The 21707-nt window shown below is 37.5% G+C and overlaps 1 protein-coding gene across 3 annotated transcripts in view; it reads right to left on the minus strand.

Annotated features, from left to right (window-relative positions):
- Positions 1-21707, minus strand: part of CRB1 (crumbs cell polarity complex component 1) — a 151035-nt gene that overhangs the window by 63461 nt on the left and 65867 nt on the right. The window lies entirely within an intron of this gene.

Below are 21707 nucleotides of genomic sequence, written 5' to 3' on the forward strand. Positions count from 1 at the left end.
ACTGATGCCATTTGTATTATTTGATATAATATGTGTCATGGTACTTTTCTATAAACAATGCATCATTTGCATGATGCTATATTACAGCAATGATGCAATGCTGTGAAAATATAGCCCACTGCTTATGGAGTCTGGTATATTAAGGCAGGGATTGGCAAACTACAGCCTGCAGTACGCCAGATGAGGTCTACCACCAATTTTTATATAGCACACAAGTCAAGGCTGGGAGGGTAGGTAGCAGATAGGCAGCTGAGCTCTCAGGCTAAGAGGTATGGCAAACAACTGGGAATATATTGAACTGGTGGGATGGCCTATTAGCAGCAACCTTGCTGGTGGCCAACATGATCTAACAGTTGCTATGTTCCTCAGCCAGCAGACCTGTATCCATTGCAAAAAATTTGCCAACCCCCTGGAAATCTGGAAACTCAAGATTTCACTGTATACTCTGTACTGGTTTTCTAGACTTTTTGGATCCTAAGTTTAGAGCAGTGTTGCTCTTAAAATTTTGTCTTATTAAAAACATATCGTTGGAACAGACACAGCTGCTATGAAGCATCTTTTGAAACTGGATCCAAAGATCTGCATTGCCTTATCAAATATATGATATTTAGACATTGCCAGTTCTTGTCTCTAGAGTGGCTTAGAGTAAAATACAGATGTATTTGCATGCTTCTAAATAAGTGGTACAGTTTTACGGAGGCTTATTGCTAAGAAAGTGAGCATAGGTTTTTAATATTATAATCCAATTAGGATTATAAGAATTTGCCTTTTATAGAATCTGTCTAGTTTAGTATAATCAACACTGACTGGCAACTCCAGAAATTTTTCTTGCTCTGCTTGAAGGTCCAAAATCCATGCAAAGCTACTGCTTTGTTATGAGCTAAGATCCTTTATATTTTTGTTGTTGTAGCTTCTAGAAATCCCTGAAAACATTTATATGTGTAAATTGTTTGTTTAAAAATTATAGTTTGGAGAGGAAAAATAAGCAAAGGTGCCTTCTGATAAATTAATCCCATGAAAGTAGATTCTATTGAACTCAATAGGAATGACTTTACAAGCACTCCTCCGCCTACCTACACACACACAGAGTATTTCACTGTAATTTCTTACCCAATTTTAGCACCTTATACCTTATATGATCCTTTTTGAAAATATAATGAACAAGAGCAGCATACTTTAAGGTTCAGTATATTCAAAGGCTTGTTCATTCTGAAGTGCTACATCAAATTTTATTGAATAATCATGGAAATTCAGATGTTACCACATCTATGTCACTAATTGTCAAGTGATAATTGCTCTTTGCTGAAAAAAAGGAAATGAACTTTCTTGGGGCTGGAGAAAAGTCGAGTGAGCAAGGAAATAAAGCAGTCAGGCTAAAATAATGATAATTAACCCTTATGTTTCAGGGCATGAGCATACAATTTTCTATAAGAATCAGCAATCATTTGCCAACTGTTCACCTCAACTGCTGAATGGAAGGTTAAACATACATCTAGTATACTTCAAAAGCAGACCCATTATGGATTGCTTTATTCAAAGAAAAGAAAGTACGGTATCTGATTTTGTTTCCATTGGAAACTGCTTCTGGATTTGGTGCTTCTGATGGGAAAAATAAAAATTTGATTTTGGTTTTGCTGATTTAGATAGGTTTGTTGTTATAGAAATGGCTAGTATATATTATTGTCTAAAAGTAAAAAGTGGAGGCTGTGATGTTATTAGCTTCTACTGTGCTAAAAATGTCAGAAGTCAATGCCTTTTCTTCCCCGCTGACACTACACTTTCTCCTTGCCTTCTTTTCCTCCCCTAGTTTCCCATTATTTTCATTTTTTTTGCATTTTATATTCTGATAAACTGATAAAAAATTTAGAAATAACAAAGCAGACCTTTTATGAATAAGCATGTGAGCATATATTTATTTTATTTTAATTGATTTATTTATTTGATTTGTCAATTGCTTACAAGATAATAGGTATAAGTGTTGTGCCTCCGAGGTTTGAACCAGGTCAGTCAGATGTAGGCTTGAGTGAGGAGGAAGACCTGGCATTGAGATTCGAGCCTGCATTGCTAAGCGACGTTGAGAGGAGTCTGGGGGAGGAGGAGGAGTTGAATCTGAGAGATGAGCCTGATTTATTAGAAGTTTCAGAGACGTCTTCCTCTTCTGGAACTCCCTCCCTGATTGCACCTCAGGTGTTAACCGTTAATCAGGAAAGTGTGTCAGAGGCTTCAAGCGGTGATGAAACTGCCGGATGCTGGCTGGATGCTAGGACTAGGAGAAGATTGAGACGTCAATCTCAATTAGAAAAAAGACATCCAGCCAAGGATTAATTAATGAGACTGACGTGCCCCTTCAGGGGATATATAAGGAGCGTGCTAACGCCTCTTCCCCGCTCAAAGCAAAGTGGATTTTTAGTGCTTTTTGGATTTGGAAGAATACTTTTGAAGCGGCCGTCGTGATTTATGAACAATTCAGATTTGCCAGACAGATTCCAGGAAGACTGCTAAGGACTGTGTAAACAGAGCAGTTAACTCTTTTGTGTCTGGTTTTGTTTTGCTTGAATATTTGAACTCTGGAACTGTGTATTCTCACCTGTGGATACAGGTGAGACGTAACATTTTTGCTTCGAGCCTTACTCCATCTTATAACCAAGATGGACCAAACAAAACTTAAGCAACTGGTGGAGCAGCAGCAACAACAAATTGATCGGTTCGTGGTGGTGTACCTGGACGACATTTTGATCTACTCCCGGTCCAGGGATAGCCACCTTCACCAAGTCCGTCAGGTATTACAACATCTTTGGGAGCATAAACTCTATGCGAAGCTGGAGAAATGCCTCTTTTTCCAAACTTCCATAGAGTTCTTGGGGCATATCATCTCTCCCGAGGGCATTGCAATGGTCCCAAGGAAAGTAGAGGCCTTGTGTAGTTGGGAACCCCCTCGTTGAGTAAAGGACGTGCAACGTCTCTTGGGGTTCGCTAATTACTACAGGACCTTCATCCCAGATTTTGCCAAGCTGACGGATCCCATCACCCAGCTCCTTTGCAAGAAGGTCCCGTTCAAGTGGGGGCCCCCACAGCAACAAGCTTTTGAGGCTCTAAAGAAAGCCTTCGTTGCCAAACCTATATTGAGGCATCCTGATCCGAATCGTCCATTTGTGTCGAGACAGATGCCTCCAACGTAGCTATTGGGGTGGTGTTGTTACAAGCCCCAACAAATGGCGCACCTCTTTTCCCGTGTGCATATTATTTAAGGAAGCTCACAACTTCTGAGTGCAATTATACCATTTGGGAAAAGGAGTTGCTGGCCATCAAGGCTGCGTTCGAGACCTGGTGACATCATCAGGAGGGGGCTCAGCACAAGGTGGAGGTTCAGATGGATCACCATAACCTGGAACATTTGTCCACTGCCAAGAAGTTGAACCAACAACAGATACGGTGGTCGTTGTTCTTCGCTAGGTTCAACTTTTCAGTCACATATGTTCCCAGTGGAAAAAATCGGAGAGCGGATGCCCTATCTCATAAACCCGAGTGCCATAGTCCCGAGGACCCTCTTCCTCCACGTATGGTCCTGCCACCGGAAGCTTTGGCTGTTATTCAGGACCCAGATTTGAGGGCTCGAGTAAGAGAGGTGCAGCGCGTAGATGCTTGGTCAAAGCAAAGAATGGGGGAATTTGGACCTGACTCCCCATGGACTCTAGAGGAGGGCTTGCTACGTCATCGAGGACTATTGTACATACCCACCAGGATGCTTAGAGCCCTCATCATGACTCAATATCATGACAATCCTGCTGCTGGACAATTTGGCTTCTTTAAAACTCTTCACCTCGTCACACGGACTTTTTGGTGGCCGCGAGTCCGACATGACATCTTTTCTTACGTTGCCTCTTGTATTATGTGTTGACAAGTGAAGGCCGCATCGGGTGCGCCTCCTGGACTCCTTAAACCGCTGCCGACTCTGGGTAGACCATGGCGGGCGATCTCCATGGACTTTTTGATGCACTTGCTCTCTTCATCGGGTTATACGACGGTACTTGTGGTGGTTGACATGCTCACCAAGATGGCTCATTTTATCCCTTGTCGGAAGTTTCCATCGGCCCGCACTACTGCCCAGTTATTTCTGCAGCATGTTTTCCTGGTCCTGCCACCAGAAGCTTTGGCTGTTATTCAGGACCCGGATTTGAGGGCTCAAGTAAGAGAGGTGCAGCGGTCTGCCGGACAGGGTGGTTTTGGATCGCGGTGTCCAGTTTACCGCTCAGTTTTGGAAGAACCTCATGACGGCATTACAAGTGCAGGTGTGTTTGGCATCGGTGCACCATCCGGAGACTGATGGCGGGACTGAAAAAGTGATGGGCATCCTCACCCAATATCTGAGATGTTTTGTCAACCATCGGCAGAACGATTGGGTGACTTACCTCCCTTTGGCAGAGTTTGCCTTTAACAATTTGCAGCATACATCTACTCGCGTAATGCCGTTTTATGCAAACGTGGGCTACCATCCACAATTTTTCCCGTTGTCAATTGTGGACTCCTCAGTCCCAGAAATGTGAGAATTTCTCGAGGAGTTGCAGTCGGTTCACTGATTAGTGGCGCAACAACTGGAATGGGCGAAGGAGGACTACAAATGGTTTGCGGATCGTTCACGTCGGGCGACGCCTCCGCTAGCTGTGGGTGACAAGGTGTGGTTATCCACAAAACACCTTCGGGTCGATCGCCCGATTAAGAAGTAGGACCACTGCTTCATTGGTCCATTCCCTATTGAGGCGGTCATCAATCCCGTCGCATATCGACTCACCCTGCTGCTCTCCATGCGCATTCATCCTGTCTTCCACTGTTCCCTTCTGGTTCCTGATTCCCCATCGTGTACACTCCGTTCTCCTGAAGGTACAGCTTCTCCATCGGTACCCAGTGATGAGACGCCGCTGATGACACGGTTGTCAGCATTCAGGGTTCTTGTTGGCTGAAGGGGAGATTTCAATACTTTGTCGGGTGGCTGGTGAATGGATTGGAGGTTCTCTCTTGGGTGGATGCTTCCACAGTTTGTGCTCCGGACCTTATCCGGAGGTTCCATGAACACTTCCCATTGAAACTGCATCCGGCTTGTCAGACTCGGGGGAAGGGCCCTGCGGTGAGGGATAGTGTTGTGCCTCCGAGGTTTGAACCAGGTCAGTCAGCAGATGTAGGCTTGAGTGAGGAGGAAGATCTGGCATTGAGATTTGAGCTTGCATTGCTGAGCGACTTTGAGAGGAGTCTGGGGGAGGAGGAGGAGTTGAATCTGAGAGATGAGCCTGATTTATTAGAAGTTTCAGAGACGTCTTCCTCTTCTGGAACTCCCTCCCTGATTGCACCTCAGGTGTTAACTGTTAATCAGGAAAGTGTGTCAGAGGCTTCAAGCGGTGATGAAACTGCCGGATGCTGGCTGGATGCTAGGACTAGGAGAAGATTGAGATGTCAATCTCAATTAGAAAAGAGACATCCAGCCAAGGATTAATTAATGAGACTGACGTGCCTCTTCAAGGGATATATAAGGAGCGTGCTAATGCCTCTTCTCCGCTCAAAGCAAAGTGGATTTTTAGTGCTTTTTGGATTCGGAAGAATACTTTTGAAGCGGCCGTCGTGATTTATGAACAATTCAGATTTGTCAGACAGATTCCAGGAAGACTGCTAAGGACTGTGTAAACAGAGCAGTTAACTCTTTTGGGTCTGGTTTTGTTTTGCTTGAATATTTGAACCCTGAAACTGTGTATTCTCACCTGTGGATACAGGTGAGACATAACATATAAGTATATACATATTTATGAATACATGAAATGGGTACATATAAGAAAAATAAAAGAAACAATAGGACAGGGACGGTAGGCACGTTGGTGCACTTATGCACGCCCCCTACAGACCTCTTAGGAAAGGGGTGAGGTCAATAGTAGACAGTCTAAGGTTAAAGTTTTTGGGGTTTGGGGAAGAAACTACAGAGTCAGGTGGAGTATTCCAGACATTGACTACTCTGTTGCTGAAGTCGTATTTGTATTTGTGTATATATTTTGAGAGAGATTAGGAAATGTGCCTGTGGAAATCCACATGTACTTGTGGAAAAAAGTACATGTGGATTTCCACAGAAACATTTTTTTTAATGCATGGAGGAACTGTTGGAAATAGAGCTGGGAAAACAATGAAGTCAGGAGAAATAAACATATCTAAAGTCATGTCTACACTCAGGGGTGGATCCGACAGGGTTAACTACCAGTTCAGTCATTTATGAGGTTTGGTGATTTACGATGTGCTTCCCTGCACGCGCACTGTAAATCGTCATCAGCATGCTGCGTGCAGAGAAACAGCCTTTCAAAAAGGCCCTTTTTCCTGCTTTTTTAACTGCAGCTGTGCCTCGCATGGCAGCTGAAGTTGAAAAAAATCAGGAAATAAAAGTCAGGTATGAGCCCAGGTGGAAGGGTGGGCAAAAACATCAGCAGACATAGAACTGGTTCTATGTCTGCTGCTCTTCAGAGCTACCAGTTCGACAGAGGTGGACAGAACTGGTAAAAACCCACCCCTGCCTACACTTCAGAAGCTATGTTTCTTTTATTATACTTTAGGCTAGATATCCTGTTTTCAATGTCTTGCACTTGACCCTAAGCAATCCATTTAGAATAGTATTGCTCATTATATTGTGCTTATTGTTGTGCCTAGCATAATATAAGAGGGCATTTTTTTTCTGTAGAATAGATTCTGGTTCTGTGGAATGCTGCTAAATTCATTGGGAATCTACTCCTTAGTCCATATAATTTTTTTTTTACCTAGGATTAAGCCCCATAAAATTTAGCAAGATTTCATTCCGAATGATGATGCAGATGCTTGAGATAATAGTATCTTACTCAATTTCAGTGATAGTCAATAGCTGTTTCACGCGGACAAGGAATAATGGATGGAAGCTGATCAAAGAGAGATTCAACTTAGAAATAAGGAGAAATGTTCAGACAGTGAGAACAATCAACCAATGGAACAGTTTGCCTTCAGAAGTTGTGGGAGCTTCATCACTGGAAGCTTTCAAGAAGAGACTGGATTGCCACCTGTCAGAAATGGTGTAGGGTCCCCTGCTTGGGTGGGGTGTGAGTTGGACTAGATGACTTACAAGGTCCCTTCCAACTCTGTTACAGTTTGACTAATACTCTTGTCACTGATCATCAGTACATGTTTATAGCTTTACAAGTTTAAATGCTAGGGACACATCAGGAATGAAGAGACTAAGCTGTGGGTTTTCTCACAATGGTTGTGTTGTGGGGAGAGAGTTGCCTTTTCATGGAATGGCTCCCACAAGTTTGTGATGACATAAAAGCCAGTTTGGTCTAGTGGTTAAGGCACCAGGTTAGAAAGCAGGAGAATGTGAGACCAAATTCTGCATTAGCCATCAGAAGCAGCTGGATGACTCTTTCTCAGCCCAACCTACCACACAGGGTTGTTGTGGGGAAAGTAGGAGGAGGAAGGTTATATTGAATATGTTCATCGCCTTGAGTTATTTTTAAAAATAATAAAGATGGGACATAAATAATTAAAAATAAGTAAATATATGGCCTGTAATGAAAGACTTATTGACCAGATGGCAAATCAGAGAGGTAGCTTTTTACCATCTTCTGCAGCTTTCCATGATCACCTCAGCTTACACTTTTGCATCAAGCTATATCTATGTGAGAATCAATTCAGTGTTGTGGTCAAGGCACCAGGTTAGAAACCAGCTTTCTGAGTTCTAGTCCTGACTTAGGCACAGTGCCAGCTGGGTAACATTGGGCCAGTAATTCTCTCTCAATCCCAAGAAACAGGTAATGGTAAATTATTTACAAAAATCTTGCCAAGCAAATTGTAGGAATTCATCCAGATGGTTGCAAGAATTAGACACAGATTTGAAGACACAAATTATCTATAACTATCGTCTGTCTGTCTGTCTGTCTGTCTGTCTGTCTGTCTGTCTGTCTGTCTGTCTCTCTTTCATTTTAACAGGCCTCTGCAGTTTACACATGGACCAGAAACAAGATATTGAAGTCTTTCCTTTGTGGCAGCATGCCATCTTTCCATTTCTTTTCAAATTACACTAAATTGTACTAATCAACAGGCATCTTTAAATATATCTGGTGTTGAAGGAGACCATATTCCTAGTGCAAGATATGTTTATGAGAAGACTACTGATTAGTGTAAACATTACATATCCAGAATTTGGGTTGCTTCTTCTTCATGGAAGACTCCTGTACTGTTAAACAGAACAGGAAGAACCAAAAGTAAGTGGAAGTCAAGTCATCTGCACTACCCCTAAAAATTCATGATATAACAGCAATTAAAATGACATGTACGTTTTAAAGAATGGATACAACACAATACAACAGAAAAAGGCCAGAATCATTAAGAAATGTGGGGGGAAGCAAAATGTGAATTTGAAGTCAATTCAGTTCAGAATCTAGTTCTTTTAACTTGGAAAAAAAATAGGACAAACGGGCTGCTTTAATTTGGTTTTCTTAGATGAGTGTACTCATTTATTTAGTTTGTCTTTATTACTTCTCATATATCTCAGAAAAGTTTACAATTAATGACAATGCAAAATAAAAAATATGTTATATGTTAATGTTAAAGCAATCACTACTGGCCTTTCATCTATTTTGTTGTCAGTCACGATAAACTTGACATTGTTTTACTCTGAGTTCTTAATGTGTTTCTGACTGTGTGATGGCATGAAGTTATTTTGGAATTGAATTGCAGTCATGGCTACCATTAGAATAAATTGCTTACATGGTGGAATCCTCCCTTTTCTTCCTTCCTGGTGTCACTTCCTGCTGTTACCCACATCTGTCCAAAGGACTCCCCAACATTTCAGAGTATATTAGGAGAATGGGTTGGGATTCAGAGAAGATGAAGCAATTTGAGCTCTCCAAAATGTTTGTATAGAGGAATGTAAAGATAATGGTTGGTGAAAATATACAGGAACAGTTAAGAGAAAATAAAATAAAATATATATAAATTAGTCCTGGGAAAGGGATTCATGACATGGCAAAGAAATTCAAAATAACCCTGCTTTGTTTGATACATAGCCTCCAGTGCCTTTTGTTTGCTTTCATGAGGTTGCGCAAATGTGTAAGCTCAAAATTCATTGGAATGAAGATCTTGTACCAAGATTGGTAAGAAAATTCATTTTCACTCCTGAAAACACTTAAGGTTTTAAAGCATGCTCACTTGCATGCAATTGAATACAATTACACAGAGGGCTTGGACAACATCCAATCTGCTGTGAAAAGGTCTGTGTATCTTGTCGCTTGTTGGCTGTTTCTTGTTCAGTCTAATTGAGATAGGCATGTACATCCATTGTGCTGTCTAGTGTGAAACTGCTCCTACCTTTAAATCTTGCCCAGGGATACAGCAGTTGGAGAAAACAGTTCAGTGGTTTGTGAGAATTGTGTATTGCAGAAGTGCAATGCCTATATATAATATGTAAAACTGGCTAGGTTTACATAATTTCATTGTCAAATCATGTTATAATAAAGTCTAAGAGCTAGCAAGGTAGAAAATGATAGTTTTAATAAGGACGGACTAGTTGAAAAAAGAGAACAGCATTTGGAGTAGCATTGAAGAAGATGGTCTGAATGTCATTCATCTGGAATGAACCACTATTTTAGTTCAGATATGTGTACATAATATATTTTGGAATGAGGTAAGAAGGTCTGAAGGATTGTGCCATATCTAAACAACTCCATGAAATGTAAACCTCAATATGATTAGAGATGCAATAGATACGTTTTAACTAAATTATGTGAACCCTGCCTTAGACACTTCCTCTGCAAAACTTTGCAATCTAAATTTGCTGTATCTCAAATTTAGGATGTCTCAAATTTGGGACAAATGTTATTCACATAATAGTTGGTGATGTCAAAGCAATTGTAGCTTTTCTGAAAATATAGTCATTTTAAAACTAATATGTTATTATTCAGAAATCTTTAATTGAACTGCATCATTGGGTTGGAACCAACTGCATTATTGGGTATTGTGGAATTTTTTTTTCCTATTGAATGATATGGAATGGATCAATTATTGCAGTTATTGGATGATGAACCAGGTGGAATCTTTCCTTCAACAAAGTCGAGAAAAAAGAATTAGGGTTTTTCCATACACTGTGGGAGCTCTTGGAATTCGTGTCTAAGTGCTATAATTGAGCTTCATGACTAAGCTCACAACAGCAATACAAGAGTCTTTTATAAGACATCCAGATTGAGGTGTGTAAACAGATACTGGAGAATGTATATTTGAACTGGCAATGTCATCTCAATTATCTTTTTACCGAGGCGATCTCCTTTGACATGTCTGCTCCTAATTGCAGAGTATTCAAAGATAAATAAAAATGTGAATGGTAATGCATATTTATACTTCACTCATCAACTCTAACCCTGATGCAAATATGCATCTAACTATCAGGATATTTAATCTGTTTTTAATTTATAGATAACTTTCTGGTTGCTTTCAGGAACAGAAGAAGGGTAATTTTTCATTGTTATTAAATATTATGATTAATATATACTAGGGCTTCTGCAAATTCTGCCCCATAGAAACGAGAAGCATTTCATATTTCATCTTAAATCTTCTTAGAGCCATTTCCTATTTTTCTTGATACCTGCTGAAATTTCCATTTCCGTCCCTATTAATGGTATTTTTTTTTTAATTTAGATATTCTCTCCAAAAAACATGCTCAGAAAAGTAGTATGTTGAAGCAGCTGAAATGGAAGCTCAGATATTTCCAATGGGAACAATTTATACTATCAGCTGGTACTCATTAGTATCCAGTGATTTGGTGCAGAGAATCATTTGGGTGAAAAGATAGCGTGAGTGAAAAAATGCACATATTTTTTCATACATCTTAACATACCTTAATCTTAGTGACTGTACTTGTATCAGGACAGGTTTATGTATTGCTAATTGAGAACCTGTGCATGAAAAAAACTAGACATAATGACCAGCTTCCTTGCTTTTCTTAACAGCTCTCACCTTCACTGTTACACCCTCACCTCTTCTGAACTCTGTTATCATCCATTCTCCTGCTATATTTGAATTTGAATTCAAAGTGGTCAAAGAGGAGACAGAAAAGGAAGGAGAAAAATGATGAACTAGTGGGACTTTTAACACATAGGGCCAGTTATATTTAGAGAGAAAATTCCATAATGCTACTTTAAATGGTCGATGGAACAAGAAACCTGCATTCTATAATGAGACACTAGCAGTTTCTCCCGAGTAGATAGAAGTGATTGAGTCAATCCCAATTCTGCAGATAACTAAGCATAAGGTATATAGGATTTTATAGGTTAATAACAGCAGCTTAAATTAGAGTCTAGTGGTAACTAGGGTAGGGTTTGAAAATGCCACTCAGCAGACAGACCATGGCACTCTGTATGAGTTACAGCAGGGGTGCCAAACTGGTGGCCTGCAGGCTGGATGCATCACATGCAGGCCACGCCCACCCCAGCTCTGTGAAGGAAAAAAGTCATGATATGTCACATGACAGCAATGTGACATGGCGAGTTTGACACTGGTGAGCTACAGCGTCCAAATTATTTTGAGTTAAGTAGGTAGTAATGAAGGCACGAGTCTCTTCTGGTCCCTCAGCCAAAGCTGGGAAATAACTCCTAGTTCATTGCCCGTACCTGCTGCTGTAGCAGGAGTTGAGAATCCAAGTTATGGACTTGCTCCTTTAGAAGTAGTCGAGAGATACCACTGGCCAGACAGAAAATCCCATTGGATAAAGAATAAGTCCATCTTTCTAGGATTTAGATTAAATGGGTTCTCTTCCTTCCATACCTTCACATCTCCCAAGCATTGAGGCAGAGCTTTAATGGCATCACTGTTTGGTCTGGGGCAGCAATGTATCCTCAGCATATTGATGATACTGAACCTCAAATCTGGAGCCTTCATATAGATGTTAAACAGGAAAGAGTAGATACCAGGCTAATCTTTCTTTCGTCTACCACCCACTGGAGCTGCTTACTGAAGGACTGAAATGAAACACAGTGATTCCAATTCTTAACCCCAGAAGGCAACCCAACCCAATTGTACCAAAAGGTGCTGAAGTCTAAAAGAATCAGAATGGGTAGGCCTTCCCCCATCCAGAGTATGACAGAAATAATTTATTAATGCAATCAGTACCATCTTCGTTTAATGCCCAGACTTGAAGAATTTTCAGATAATCCATTTCTTGTGCTCCTAGAATATCTCTTATGAGGATAGGAAGTTTTAAACTATCTGGTGTTCACTTGAAGCATTTGGGCTTTTACTATAGCATCTTTCAGAGGGATGGGGAATGGCACTTATTATTACTTTGGGCCCAGTTGAAGAGTAAATGTGTTTTAAGTTCTGAAGTTTTAATCTAGATATACTAGACCTGTTTTGAGAGCTAATAGGTATATTTGGTAATAAATGATTATATGTTGAACCCAAATCACACAAGAAGCTGACAAATATAAGCCAGATTTAAAAATAGTGAGGAAGATGTTCTGTTGGAATGCTTTGGCTAAACAAAGAATTAATATCATATTTGAAGTCAATTGATTTAATGGCTCCTTTAAAGACTTTGAGTGCATGCAGTTTATCCCAAATATATGCTTGGCAATTTAATACAATCAAAATATGTACCAACAGTATAGCTGATGGTTCAGCAATTTCTGAGTTACCTATAATTCTGGCGTCTTTAAGAAATGCTGTGCTTGAATAGAAATGAACAACTCACTTTTATAATATATTAAAAGGTGAAATGCAAACTTCAGTTTTATATTTCACCAGTGGAAGGAAGAATTGGAGTGCCCTCCAGATTTTTCTTTAAAAAACATGAAACATTCTTCCAAAGACTAAAAATGAAATCCATTCATCAGAAAATATTATTTCAGATATACTGGGTCCCTCAAAGTATATTTAAAAAGGAGGGTCATTCATTTTTTTTAATGGTGGTAATGTAAGAAATTTGAAGATTTTTAAAAAAACCTCATAAGATAGACTTGTCCTATTGTACTGTAATATTTCTTTTGTTTTCAGATACATGGTAATAGAATTTTAGGAAGAACTATTAAATGTGATGATCTCAGTGTGAAACATAGCTCTATTTTTAAAACATGGAATTTGTTATCATAGTTTAGGCTTGAGGTACAGTAGAAAGAATAGTTTTACACTTTCCGGTTTTAAGGAATAGATCCAAGTTTATTGTCTGTTTTTGAAAAAGTATTTGTGTTGTAAAAGTGAGAAGACAGTACATATGGTCTAGATTTACTGATAAGCTTAAATTGAGTCCGTATATGTATTTATACCTATTATATATGGATCTTTCTGTTAATTAGGTTTTCACATTCCTCTGACATATGCATCTCCAATATATTGTAATTAAATGGTTTGCCAGATATGTTCTCTTCACATTACTGCAGCATGATGAAATTGAACACTTTGCAGATTGTAAACTTAACTCTATCAACTCAGTATAAATGCCTTTGTATTTCCGGGTCAAAGGAACCACTATTTTCTTTGTTCCATAACCGTTATGAATGTCAAACTTCACAATTTTCAATAACTAGCTCAAGTTTTAGAATTTCTCCTGCTTTATTTCCTTTTTGTTATTGTTTTATATGACACTGTGTCTGAAGAAAAATTCATGCAAACCTGAACACTTGCACATCTGTTTGTGTTAATTTGGTTGGCTGTAATATATAAATCTCCTTTTTCTGATTGCGTAGAAATGTAATAAAGGTAGGTATTACATGATGTATATCTTGGAGAGAATAATGCAATCATGGGCAACAATCGATGATGTGTTGGGCCCTAAGAATTTAGGCTTAAAATACCTGGGCTAAATTATCACTAGATGGCAACTAAGAGGTGCAGAAAACTAACTTTTGGCTGTTATCTTGTAATCAACATGAGTAAGTGGTTCATTTTATCCAACCTCAGAAGCTAAGCAGGTCAGGCCTGCTTAGTCAAGCTCAATATTATGCAGACTTATTATGCCACTGTGTGGGAACATCTAGTCCAGGCTTTAGGAATGAGAAATAAAAAAGTAAATTGTTAAGGCGTGTGTGTGTGTGTGTGTGTGTTCAGAAAAAGATTTCTTGGTCAGAGGTGGTATTCAGCAGTTCTGACCAGTTCTGGAGAACCAGTAGTGGAAATTTTGAGTAGTTCAGAGAATTGGCCAATACCACCTCTGATTGGAGATTTTACGGTATCCTTCCCCTGCCATGCCCACCAAGCCATGCCCACAGAACTGGTAGTAAAAAATTTGATTCCCACCACTGTTCTTGGTCCTGAGGAAGAGGAAATTGTGGGAAATAAACTCTAAGTAACACTGCCTAGATTTTCTGTGTTATAAGATGGCCATAAAGAATTTGACAGGCTTTCAAAGTTATTTTATTCTCACCTCAATCACACAATTGTTCAAACACCTGCTATTTCCACACAGACAGGTGCACACAAAATTATTATTTGATTTTTGTTTTCTTTGTGAACTTAGGGACTACCAACCTATGTCTCCCTGTTCATGTTTATTAGGAAGCAATGGTCTTGAACAAATTCTATCATATAATGTCTATGTGTATTTATCTCTATAGGATTGCTATAGTATTATTTGACATTGTTTTCTTTACTACCTCCTTTTAATTGCTAGTATTGTTATGATTATTTTTCTGTTGCTTTGTATGTACACTCAGAGCTTCTGCACCAGAGAAATTTCCTTCTATGTCCTATCACACTTAGCCAAAGTATTCAATTCAATCAATTCAATTCAATCCCATTTATGTAGTGATTAATATATAAATACTACCATGTCTGTCCCTTCTCCTTTTCTTTCTTATAAAAAAGGGTTTTATTTGTAGACTCTATCTTAGCAATGAAAATGGTCAAAGGGTTCTGCAGCTTCAGCCCAACCCTTAGAAATTTCACTCAACAATGGGAACATAGAGCTTTTGAGATTTTAGCACACATAAATCAAATTTTGAAACACTTTTTAGATTGATAATTACTAGAAACATATACTTTAAAAAAAGGAACAAACACTTCTCATTTTCAGAAATTTGTATCCTATAGCTAGAAAAAGATTACTTTTGTGTTTTTGTGGAATTATGTAAATGTATTATACTATCTCCAATACACAAGAGCTAAGGAATGAAAACTAGGATTTAGCAAAATGAATTATTGGTATAAATACATGCAAGTTTCTCAATGATTCCCATTTTTTGAATTAGGTTTAAGTGATTCAGAGAGTACACTTTGTCAGAATTTATTCAAAATCAAAAAAGATCCCATGAAAATCAACAGCAAAAAGAAAAAAAAGACTACAAAATAATCAGGCTCTTGTATATGCAGCTTAAGTCAAAGTTAACAGTTTTTTGTAATAAGGATGTGATGGATTAAACAAAGGCTTTAACATGATGACAGAAAGACAAATCTTAAGATCTATTTTGAACTTCTCCAAATGTTCTTTCAAGATCAAAGAGTTTTGGAAAGAGGGAAAAGTGCTTTAAAATGCTAATTGTTTCTTTCTTTCTTTCTTTTAAATACATGGGAAGTCCCAAGAATTTCCATGATGTTCTTTAGAGGCTAATATATTATAATGCATAATGTTCTTTCATTATGCTATGATGTTCTTTAGAGGCTAATATATTATAATGCAATCAAAAGTAAGATTCACTTAGTTCAATTAATGTTATTGATAGGTAAACGTATATAGGGGTACAGTCTTAATCCTATATTTCTGATCACTGTGTCCATAATATGGGCTTATATACAATTTAGAGAACAATTTCTCCCAAATAAAACATATATTGGTGTCTCTGTTTAAGCAATAAAGTTCTGTAGTTTCAGCTATGTGCGAAATAAGATCTGCTAAAGCATGGGACAGTGCCTTTTCATTTTATGGAATAATCTGCTGAGTTTTTCCTCTGAGAAGCCTATCAGGAACATGCCTGCCATTCATTTGTCTACCATTACTTAATGAAAAATAATGAAGGTTTTTAACTAATTGGCCACTGCCTTTCAAGTAGTTGCTCAAATCATTAGGATTCATTAATCTTTTGGAGCTCTCTGGTAGAGATGGGTAAGCATAAAGAAATCTCACTTGTTAGAAGCTTGGGAATTCTTGAACTAGGTAGATCATCAATTCTATATGAAGCTCTCAAAAGCTTGTTCTGCATAAAATATAATAAAATAATAAATGCAATAAAACTGGACAACATCTGGTATGGATTGCATTTCTGAGCTATGCACAAGACTTAGTTTGTGCCTTTTTAAAAAGAAAAATAAATATAATTCCCTCTACCTGTTAGCATAGCTGTTCTCACTTTGATGTTATATTCATTTATCCCACCCTGCTGCCTGGAATTCATAGCACATTTTACAGATTATTCAATTTTACAGATTACAGATTAATCTATCTGTAGATTATCTTATTTCTTCCCAAAATAACTTTTGAGGTTAAATCATGATTTGCTCAAAATTTATCCAGTGAATTCTATCAAATTTCACCAAACCCTCAACTTCCAATCAGACATCACGATCAATGGATGGGTTTTGTTATATCTCATTTAATCTCTCTCAGAATCAAAAATAGATAATTGTAGAAGTTCCTGCTAGTGGAAAACCCAAAAAACCAATACTGGTGCAGTACTCGTGTCTGGAAATGAATAGTAATTCCTATAGTAGAATGTTCATAGATGCCATTACCATCAGTTCCATGTCAATGACCTGAATTAATACTTTGTGAGGAGGGGGAGATCAAAGAAAATAGCCAGAACTGTACATCCACTAAGGACAATAAATTCAAAGAAAAATACAAAGAAGCTTTGAGAGTTTGCTTCCTTTTATTATGCAAAATCTGATAATGAATACTCCTCAGTGATTCCCTATCTTCCTTGTCTCTATTAATAATGAAATAATAGCTAAAATGGAATCAAATGTTTGATTCCTCTTTTAACGAAGATTTGCCATTATATATTCAGTCATCTTATTCAGCAAAAATAATAATTATATCATGGATCTTGATTTGTCTTAATCAATGGCTGAAAGTGAAAATGGACATTCATTGCACAGAGGCACTGAAACCTAACACATTTTGCAAATAGGATATGCAAAATAAGGATGAGGTGTCCTCAGAACAGTCCAACAATTATACATATGAGTTGCTTGTTTGCTTGCTATATTTATACCCAGGAGCTCAAGGCAATGAGCAATGAATTCTCCTCCCAAACCCTTCCCCTGCAACTAAAATATGGTTAAGTAGGTTGGACAGAGGAAGTGATTGGTCCAAAGCCACCCAGTGAGTTTATTTGTCTGAGGGTAAACTTGAACTTAGATCTTCTCATCTTAGTCCAACATACTCACATACTCACAATTTATTTGCTTGTCAGAAAAAGTCAAGAAGAAATAATTGTCTACACAACAGTTGTCTATATAAAGACATAGCTGGCAGGCTTTCCTTTGGTTTAGCTATTTTACTACTTTTGTGCATAAGTGGTGAATGAATGCTAATGCAAGCTGAATAGATGTGGTTAGTGCTTGATCAGTGCGTCATGCATACATACAATCATTCTATTGAATCACAGGCAGTAATAGTGACAACCCAGGACAAACTGAAATTGCAGCACCATGGAGAGCTCTGTGTAATCAGAGCTTTTAGTCCCTGCTCTAGCCAACCTTTTCTTAATTACAGCATTTTTTTGTTTCAGAAATATAAACCTTAAAAAGCTAACTAACTATCATCATTGGCCAGCTTCCTATCCATTGAGCTAGACAAGAATGGCAACATGGAGCCTCCGTGGTATTTCACCTTGCAGGAATATTTGATTAGACAAGGATCTAAATGTTAAATCTGTTCTCCTGGAAGGAGGCTGCTTATATCACTCCCCAGATGTGCTGGGATGACAAGCTACAAAATTTCCAGATTCTGGATATCAATCCCAACACAACTGCAAGTGGCAGGGTGAAGAAGTCTAGTAAGAAATTCTTATCAGTGTTTGGATGGGCAACTGTAATTCTGTATCTTCTCTCCTTGAAGCTTGTCTGCTGGTGACTTTGTCACCTCTAGGAAATATCACTACATTCTCTAGCCAAGAAATTATAGCACATATGTTTCAAGTGCCATTACGTTACATTTGTTCATGTTGGTTCCACATGGTTGGAAAGGACAAAAGACTCTGAGGATCCCCTCCGGGGACTGAAAATGCCAAGACCAATAATGGTGGGGGAAGACACAGTGCAGGCAGAGCCTTCCTTATGGAAGATACACCCCAAGCGCTATTTGGATTGGGAATAATATACAAATTCTGAAACATCTATTTATTATAGTTAGGAGATTTCCCTCCCCCCTCCCCCTAAATGTAACCATAATAGTATTTTTCTGTGAGAAGTCTCTGTCCAAAGCCTTTGTCTTATACCATATTTTGAGGCTGCATTACAAAACAACCTAGCAACAATTGATGATATTTTTGTAGCTAACACTCACAAAATGGCATAAAATTACTAATTTTAATAATTGCATAGAACTTGCTACAAAAGACCCTTGATATGTGATGTCTCCCTAATCATTAGAAGGTAACAAAAGTTGAAAAAAATTAAAATGAGCATACATCAAAATTGAAGAGATCCACAATAGACAATAGTATAAAATATGCTATCAGTTATCCAAATTACACATTGAATAAAAATCTACAACTGAAGTATACAAAATCTGGGAAAATCAAAGTTTAAGCCTGATGTTTAGGGTCAGGTAACAACTCCACGACAACTTCTTGACCATTTGACTTGTGCCAATTCAACATAAACTGGAAATCTGAGACTCAAAGAGGTAATGATTCAATGCAAGACTGCAGTCTGAGATTTAAGGGGAATCTAATTTGATGATATTGTTATTGTTGGTTGCATAGTCAGTCAGATGTTCAGAATGAATTTGCCATTTTTATCCATCCATCTGAGCCCACCTGAGGACTTGGGATATTCTTGTTTGACACTGTTAAAGGTACAGTCGCAGGATGTAAGCTGTTCAAAGTAAAGCTGTTTTTTGCAATTAACTAATGATAATTTTTAAAAAGTTTTTATTGGTTTTTAAAAACAAACATAAACAAACAAAACATAAAAACATCAAGCCATCTTCCATATGTATACATACAGTGTGCCGGTTGGTTTACAAATTGTTTTGTGCTTCCATTTCATAGTCTTCAATTACAATTACATTGCATATAATTTCGTATTTTCAATCAAAAATTAAATACCTTAGTATCATTATTAATCAATCATTTGACTATACTTTTATTCATTCATGTTTTACAAGATAATCATAATTTACTTAGTTTGTTTTATAACAGTTCATATTATCATCCCAAATCTATCCTAAAATTATTTTGTAGATGTAATAAGAAAGAAGTACATCTTTATATATTTATTATTTTCTAAAAGTCTACATATTTCATTACTGTATTTTATTGTCTAAGCATTGATAGAATAGATCCCAAATTTTATAAAATTGTTTATCCTCTTGTTCTCTAATTTCAAATGTCAATCTACTCATTTCAGCACATTCCAATATTTTCTTAATGATTTCCTCCTGTGATGGTGTTTTCTCATTTTTCCAGTTTTTGGCAAATACAATCCTAGCCGCTGTTAATACATTTACAATCAGATATTTCAAGTCTTTACTATATATTTCAGGTAAAATTCCCAATAAAAATATCTCTGGTTTCAAGTCTATATGTTTTTTTGTCTTTTTTTCCTTTTTGTATATTATAGGATAAGAAAATGCTTCAATGGTCGATAGCCAGACTGGAATTTTCAAATAACATTGTCTTTTAATCTTCTCCCAGTTTAACCACAGAGACTCCCATATATAATGTCTTCTAAAATACCCCTATGTTTTAGTTCCTTTATACCATAAAAAAGCATGCCACCCCAACAACAAATCATGTCCTTCTAATGTCAACAATCTCGTATTTCTTAGTGTTATCCATTCCTTAACCCACATCAGATTTGTTGCTTGATAATACAACTCCCAATTAGGCAAACCAAATCCTCCTCTAATTCTAGTATCTTGCAAAAGTTTTAACTTTATTCTTGCTTTCTTACCTTGCCATACATATTTCAACACAATTTTATTTAAATCTTCAAAGTAATCTTTTCCAAGCCTAATTGGAATTGTTTGAAACAAATATAAAATTCTGGGTAATATATTCATCTTGATTGTTGAAATTCTCCCTATTAGTGACATTTGTAAATTTTCCCATTTCGCCAGATCTAGCGCTATCTGCTGTTTAAGTTTGATATAATTATTCTCTTTTAGTGTACTACATCTTGCTGTCAAATATATCCCCAAGTACTTGATCCTATTCGTGACCTGAATTTTCACTTAAGTCTGCCAGTTCTTCCTTTTGTCTTAATAGCATATTCTTTGTCAAAATCTTTGTCTTATCTTTATTTATTTTCAAACCAGCCACCTTTCCATATGTCTCTATTTTTTCTATCAATTTTGGTGCTGTTTCTAGAGGGTCTTCAAAGATGAAAACCAGATCATCTGCAAATGCTTGCAGCTTAAATTCTTCCTTTTTGATTTTCATTCCTTTTATATTCTTTTCATTTCTAATATTTCTGTTTAGCACTTCCAAAGTTAACACAAACAACAAAGGTGATAGTGGGCACCCTTGTCTTGTTCCTTTTCTTATATTGATAGAGTCTGTCAGTTCTCCCTCTATCATTACCTTTGCCGTTTGCTTATAGTATATAGCTTCTATTGCTTGAATAAATTTTCTAGCAAAACCCATCTGTTCCAACAGTAATAACATGAATCACCAATTCACATTATCAAATGCCTTCTGTGCATCTAGAAATATCAGAGCCATTTGTTTTTCAGGATGTGCCACATAGTATTCCACGGTGTCCAAGATTACTCTCATATTATCTTTAATTTGTCTCTTTGGCAGAAATCCATTTTGATCAGGATGAATAAAATTATTTAGATATTTTTTAAGTCTTTCTGCCAATATTGAAGCAAAGATTTTATAATCTCCATTTAGTAGAGAAATAGGTCTATAGTTCTTAATTAGTAGTGGATCAGCCTCCTCTTTTGGAATAAGTGTAATATAGGCTTCTGACCATGATTTAGGTATCTTCTTCTTTCACATAACTTCATTCATAATTTCTAGCAATGGAAGATTCAACGATTCTTGTAATGTTTTGTAAAATTCTGCTGGAAGTCCATCTGGGCCTGGAGCCTTTCCATTATTTTGCTTCTTGAGTGCTTCAGTTAATTCCATCATCGTTATATTGCTTTCTAACATTGTTTCAATCTCTTTAGGTATCTGAGGTAAATTAGCATTCTGTAAGTACTGTGTAACTCTTTCCTCATCAATATTCTCTTGCATATATAGTTTCCCATAGAAGTCTCGAATGATTTCCTTCTTCTCTTTACTACCATAGCAAACTTGGCCTTGGTCATCTGTTAATTGCAGTATTTTCCTTGATTCTTTCTCCTTTCTCAATTTATATGCTAACCATCTACCTGGTTTATTTGCGTCTTCAAAACAGTTCTGTTTAGCACCTCTAATTTTCTGTGCTAATTCTTCTTTTTCTATTTGACCCATTTTATGTTTAACTATATCCATTTTTAGCTTGATGTCCTTTTTCTGTGGCCTTTTCTGTAGCTCTTTTTCAAGTCTTTTATACTCATCCTCTAAGGCCTTAGAGGC

The sequence above is a fragment of the Pseudonaja textilis genome, chromosome 3, assembly GCF_049901715.1.
Source record: "Pseudonaja textilis isolate UNSWEBS1 chromosome 3, rPseTex1.2, whole genome shotgun sequence".
Classification (NCBI taxonomy): domain Eukaryota; kingdom Metazoa; phylum Chordata; class Lepidosauria; order Squamata; family Elapidae; genus Pseudonaja; species Pseudonaja textilis.